Source organism: Euprymna scolopes, chromosome 5 (assembly GCF_053919585.1).
Source record: "Euprymna scolopes isolate OS-2025 chromosome 5, ASM5391958v1, whole genome shotgun sequence".
Classification (NCBI taxonomy): domain Eukaryota; kingdom Metazoa; phylum Mollusca; class Cephalopoda; order Sepiida; family Sepiolidae; genus Euprymna; species Euprymna scolopes.
This window is the reverse complement of record NC_136486.1, coordinates 15,459,458-15,466,479: the sequence shown is the minus strand read 5'-3', so window position 1 is coordinate 15,466,479 and position 7,022 is coordinate 15,459,458. Positions and strand designations below refer to the sequence as shown.

The 7,022-nt window shown below is 35.4% G+C and overlaps 1 pseudogene; it reads right to left on the bottom strand.

Moving 5' to 3' along the window:
• Positions 1–630: 630 nt before the first annotated feature.
• Positions 631–851, bottom strand: LOC145277316 (U2 spliceosomal RNA; annotated as a pseudogene).
• Positions 852–7,022: the final 6,171 nt, after the last annotated feature.

Genomic DNA, 7,022 nt, shown 5'->3' with positions numbered 1-7,022 from the left:
TAACTAAGAGACCTTAGCACAGGCGGTCGCTTATAAGTTAGAATGAAGAATATATATATATATATATATATATATATATATATATATATATATATATATATATATATATATATATATATATAAAAGAAGGAAATGATAGGAAACAGGCCAGGCCATATTCAGATAGATGTAAAAAAAATACAGTTTGAAAATATTTCATTGGAGGAGAGGATGAAGCAAGAAATTGGGTGGGAAAAAAATCTACGTATAAGATTTAAAGCAGATGCATCAGGCATGCGCACTGCTGATCTGGATCTCATATCGCTATGCAAAGGTTAATAAACGACTCAGCCACATACACAAAGTACATGGATACTTTTTACAACAACAAGATCTAAAACTCATTCAATGATAAGAGTTTATGAGTGCACCGTAGCTATTGAGACGGTAGTGTAGAGAAAATTAGCGGTGGAAATGGGAAGAATTTGATCATGTTACACGTAAGAAGATTTTTACATAGGATGGGAAAACAACGTTATTGTAGTCACGTGGAAGGCATGACATCGGAACAGAGTTCAGCATCTCGCAGTTCTAGAAAACAAGCTTTGTTCATGGAATTTGCGTTTAGATTTAAGCACAGATATAGAGTTGGGGGGGAATAGTTGATAGTGAGTGTACCTATTTACTATGCCACCCCACGGGACAGAGTTAGACAGCAAGGTCGTTTTTTAACGTGGAGAAAAGGTAAAAAAATAAAAATTGTGTCAGTCGTGAAGGATTTCTCCTCCACCGAAAGAGAACAAGAAAATGAAGTGCATCATCTGAAGAACAGATACTACACTTTTATCTTGACCAAAAGGCCAAGAAAATAAGTGATTGTAGCTAGTTGTGAAACTTTGGAACTCGGGAACAATGGGATGAAGCTCAAAAAGCACTTGCCATGTAAATAACTTTGGAGCAAAGACAGACTCGTACCTCTCTGCTGTGGAAAAGATGTTTCAATGAGGAGAAACTTACTTCTAGGTGTAAAAGCTAAGATATAATGTAACGTGTTAATTATCATTAAAAAAAAATTATATCAGAACTAGACCACACGTAGCCCGCTGGGTCAGTATGTTATATTAGCTATGGAAATAATGTATGAGCGTGAAACTTGTGATGTAAAGAAACTAGATTTTTGTGACATAACAGAAACGTTTTGTCATATCATTACTTTAAATAAGAATACAGAATGAAACACGGAGTTATGGGTGAAAGACAAAGGGGTTTATTTACAAGGGAATACATGTGATATAAGAGTTACTCGGCCTCTTTTCTTATTCTCTTCCTGCCTTTTTTCATTCTTCTCGAAGTCACGTGAGAGGGTCAATATATCTATAGTTCATTTCATCTGTGAAGGGATGTTAGGTTATTCCATTACATCACCTTCCTCCCAAGCTAAATTTTTCGATAGACTTTTGCCTCTACCATTTTTTCCTTTTTAAACTTTGTCAAAAAATTTCGGTCCTTTTCCTTTCACTTCTCCGCACCATTTGTGTTTGCCGACTTTTTACTTTTTTTGGAGAGTGACTGGATTTCTAAGTTACTGATACTTCCTTGTTTGGAGGTTGTACATGGAAAGTGTCATATAGCACTTCCATTGGTAACTCTTGGTTTCTTACTTTTTCTATGTACCGGAATCTCAGTTGATTAATATGTTTTTTGTGAAAAAAAGTCTGACCTTTTATAATGTAAACTATTCTCTCAGTTCTTCTGAAGATTATGACTTCTTCCCCAAAAACTCTTCCCTGCCCGATAATTTTTGAAGAAAACTTTATCCCCGCCATTGTAAGTCTTGTACCTTACATTATCCTTGATACTTTTTTCAACTTTTTCTCTTGGGATTTACCCGTCGAACACCGAACTTTCAACTGGGGATAATTAAGCATTTGTATTTGGATTTATTGTTATCCTATATATTGCTAAGAATTTTTTAATGCTTTTTCTTCCGTGTCGATGTTATTCTTTTTTAAAGCTCGTTTAAAAATATCGACGAATCTTTCCGTGTGTCCGTTTCATCGAGGGTTAAAAGTTGGTGTTGTAATGTGTTCATACTATCTACGATTACTAGATAATGATATCCCTTCAAAGGTCCTGCGTAATGGATATGGATGCGTGTCCAGCGTACATCTGTTTTAGGCAAAGTATGCGTCCGTATGGGGGGATCTTGCGGTTAGTTGGAAACCATCATATAATTTCACCATTTTCTCAATGTTCTGATCCATTCCAGGCTAGTATGTGAATCCTCTTATTAGGGCCTTCATTCTGGAGATTCCAGGATGTCCCCTGTGGAATTTCTTTAGGGTTTTCTTTTGGTATCACCACTCTGTTTGCGTACATGAGGATTTCATCACACATAGAAAATAGAAACAATGTTAATCCTTTTCTATTCTTTTAGTCTTGAGCAAAATAACACTTAATCTCTGTAATCTATTTGTCGTATGAGTGTGGACCCTTTTTTCGAACCAAAAATCGATAGTAACGGTTTATGGTCCGTTTCCAAGACGAAATGTCGTCCATGAATGAATCTATGAAACTTTCTTGCGGCATACACAATCGCCAGACCCTCTTTTTCCATCTGATATACTTTCATTCAGCGGGTAATAAAAGCCCCGATGAATGAGAAATTGGTTTAGCAAATCCATCTTCCATTCTGTGTAGAATCAACGATCCTAAACCGAATTCGCTCGCATCTGCCGTTACAATTAAATCATTTTTCGGATTTTAATGTGCTAACAGACATCTTTTAATTTTTTTTGAATGCTTCCTCACATTCTTTTGTCCAGAGCCATTTTTTATTCTTCTTCAATAATTCATTTAATGGTGCTCTTAGTTCGTGCGTATTTGGAATATAAGAAGTATAGTAGTTTGCTAGACCCAAGAATGACTGTAACTTCATTACATTGTATGGTCTAGGCATGTCTGTAATTGCTTCTGTGATATTTGGCTTAGGTCTTCTACCTTCCCAATCAATTATTTGTCAAAAATATTCAATCTTGTCCATATCAAAATTACATTTTCCGAGAGCAACTTAAAATCCGTAGTCTTTTATTTTCTTGAATACTTTCCGAACATGGTTTTTATGTTCTTCAACATTTTTCTTCTTATCAAAATGTCGTCTAAACAAGCTATTGCAAAATGCAAGCCTGCTAGCATGACATCCATAATTTGTTGGAATAAATTTGGTGCTACTTTAAACCCAAACGGCAATCATTTTAGGGATAATAAACGTTTATGAGTATTCATTGTCAGGTATTTAGAACAATCTCCATGGACTCTGACCGGCAAATATGTTTCTGACAAGTCATTTTTTGTGAAATGTTTTCCTCCATTTAACTTAGGAACTATTTCCTCAGGGGTAGGGAGTGGATAGTTATGATCATTTAAGGAATTATTAAGTCCCGTCGAAAAATCTCCACATACCCTGATTTTTGTATCGTTCTTTTTCACATAAACTGTGGGTGATGCCCATTCAGAGTAGTCCACTTTTTTATTACTCCTATTTCTTCGAGTCTATTTAATTCTTTCTCGATTGTTTCTAATGCCGAATGCGGAACCTTCCTTTTGGGGTTAAAAACTGGTTTCGCTTCATCTTTCAGTTCAAATTTCACTTCCGTTTTAGTGCATCAACCCAGACCTTTGGAAAATACGCTTGTAAAACCCTTCTTAAAATCCCCAACAAATCTTCCTGGCAGTTTGACACTTTCAGATCTTGTCACATGTACTCTTTTGCAAAATGAGTTTATTGGTTTCACCCATGAATTGAAAAGTATCCTCACAGCAATACCGAACAGATTAGAATTTTTTCCAGGTATGACATACATTTTAGTTTCATTCAAGGTCACATTAGTATAAAATTCGCCTTTAAATTTTATTCTATTTCCAGACATTCCTCTGGCAATTTGCTTTGCGTTTTGCAATTTCCTTCTCTGTTGTTTCATCAATTAAGGATATGTCACTTCCAGTAAGCAAAAGACAGTTTACTTTCCGGCCATTTTATCTAACTTAAACATAGTTTCTTTTTTACCATACGTGGACTCTTTTTTAAGTATTTAAACATGCCCTCTTTTAGGTCTTTCAACTTAAATAACTCGCATTGGGCATTTACTCTCCCAGCATAGGCGATGCAGTCTTCATCATCTTGTTTCAAAATAATTAAACACCTATAACGAGCATAAAAACATGCTATCCCGTTCCCCGAAAACGTTCGATCAAATTTTATAGTCTCTTTAAAAGAAATATCGTCGGGTTTCCTCGGGAGTATAAAATTGGTATACTTGGTATTTTCATGGTAAACCAGATGTTGTCAAGGGTAAAATATTTTTTTCTTCATTCGACCAGGCATGGTTTGGAAAAAAATATTTTCGTATCTACGATAATATGCTGGAAACGTTAAGCCATTAGTTGGTTCATATAAACATTCTGTCAGCGAATGTGCAATTCCTTCCGGAGTGAACTAACACTCCTTTTTTTTCTTCTTGTTTCATTAATATTGTTTTTCATACGTCATTTTGTTTTAACTGTTCTTTTTGTAAAAATTCCACCTGGCTTTGTTAAGCTGCTAGTGCTAATTCTATTGTTTTTGGAAACTCGGCTAATTGTTCCATGTTGAAGTATTTTTTAAACACAGTAATAAAACAAAAGATTAACAGTACCTGCACAAAGCATTAAATAAATTCACTGAATAGATTTTTAATAAAAAACATTTTGTTGTAGACAAGGTTTTTGCAACCCACACGAAATTGACACTGAACTAACAGCATGCAAGCGTTCTTTTCCGCTGTATTTTTTTCTTCTCATGAAACAAAAGAAATATGAAATAGACAACTTTAAAAAATTGTTATTTTCAATGCTTCGTAAAATATTTATTTCTCTTTTTTTCACTAGGACAGAATTAATAACATAATATAACTTACTTTTTGTGAGTGTCCTAGCTTTTTTAGTGCAGTAGGGATGTTAGTTTATTCCATTACATCACATTTCTATGAAAGTGTATCAAAATGAAAAAAGAATATACAGTTCTTCTGTTTATAATTGTTTATTTTTGAAAACAAATACTTACAACCATTGAATTATAAGTGGTTTGCCATATTTATAGGTAAGTGTGCACTGAACAGATACCATAATACTTAAAGGTAAATTCAAATTTTTATATATCTTTTAATTAAAACGCGAAAAAAAAAACAATTGGTATGCTGAAAATGTACACAATAAAACAATACGTTTTATTGTCGCGTTAATTAATTATTTGTAAGGCAAATAAAAAAAACATATTTTCGGGGTTATTTATTTATGCTGAGAGTGTAGAAGAAAATGTATGAATGTTTTTTTTTTAATAAAGGTGTATTAAAAAATGGAGAACAAATAAAAAAAATAAAGGCGGTGGGTAAATCGCCGTTGTAAAATGTTATCATCGTTGTCAACGGGTTAACGTAGATTTATTTGTAAGAAAATCGCGTTAAGATAACTGAAACGTAATACGGAAATTACTATGTAAAATGCAGAAAGTATTAACAATTGTTTATTTGGATAATTTAAACGAGTATCAGATCGGTGGCTATTTGGGAAAGCGGGGCGCTTTATGTGCCTCAAGGTAAGAATATCAAATTGGGAAACTGGTGTGGTCTATCCTTTTCTCGAGGGTAGATGAGCCTTTCTTAAGCCGTGGTAGGCAACTCATCTAGTGATGGCGTCACGAAAAAAAATAGCCTTTATAGCCTTGGTGAAGCATCAAGTATTTCCATGCATTAGAAAAATGGGAACGGTTCTGTGGAATTTGTTCATGTTTCACCTGGGTGTACGTCCAAGAAATTTGATATTAATGCAGGTGAGCCTCAGGGATGGATCCTTGGACGTTTGTTATTTCTGATATTCATAAATGACTTACCTGATAAAGTTATCTTTTAGATGGGTATATTTGCCGACGACACCACGCTCTAGAGCAGGCACGTGGGGGAAAACTAATGAACACATATCTAATGTAATGGCCGAAACCCTAGAGGAAGATCTTAAGTCTGTAGTGGAATGGGGTAAAAAATGGATGGTAACGTTCAACGCTGCCAGGACAAAGCTCGTTTCCCTTTATAATTACATAAAACCTTACCAACCACAAATAGCTATGGCTTTAGTAACTTAATCTGAGAGCACTCTATTCAAGCTCCTTGGTTTAACGTTCACAGGAAAGATGAGTTGGAATATATACATCGAGAGTATTGCTAAAGCTGTTGCAAAGAAGATGGGATCTCTCTATCGCGCTAGAAAGTTACTTACGCCTGAAAGTATCCTGTACCACCATTCCTCGATGTAGTGAGTACTGCTGTCACATTTGGGATGGTGCATCTGCTACTAGTCTCTCGCTCCTGGACAAGGTTCAAAAGAGAGTCGCCAACCTAATGTGTCCCGGACTCTTATCTAAACTTCAGCCCCTCTCCCACCGACGAAATGTTGCATCCCTCTGCCTGTGTGACAAGTATTTTAATGGTGGATGCTCTAACGAACTAGACACCCTTGTACCTTCTCAACTAAAATATCCACGAACACCCGAAAAGCAGCAAAGTCCCACTCCTACACAGTTGAGATCCCTATATGTAAGAAAGCCTTTTACTCGATTAGCTTCTTCCCTAGAACTGCAGGACTTTGGAATTCTTTCCGGGATTCTGCTTCACCAACTGTACTGACAGGCAGAAGTTTAACCGTAATGTGAACAGTCACCTTCCTGCTAAACTCCCTATATAGTTTCCCTGCAACTTGGATCCCTGAGAGAAGTTCCCTACATCAAAATGGCAACGTGCCTTGTTTGGGGTGAAAATTCACTTAAAAAATTTATGTTGCATTCAGATTCTTTGTAGAAATTTTTAATTTTTCTATCTCTTTGTGTACTCAATTACGAGTTTTTAGTGTTTGGTTTGGCGGTTTTAAACTTGATTTTATCGTTTTTGTTCCCTGTCTTGCAGAACACAAATGAGTTTTGCAATGGGAGACTGAAAATAGTTACAGTATGAATG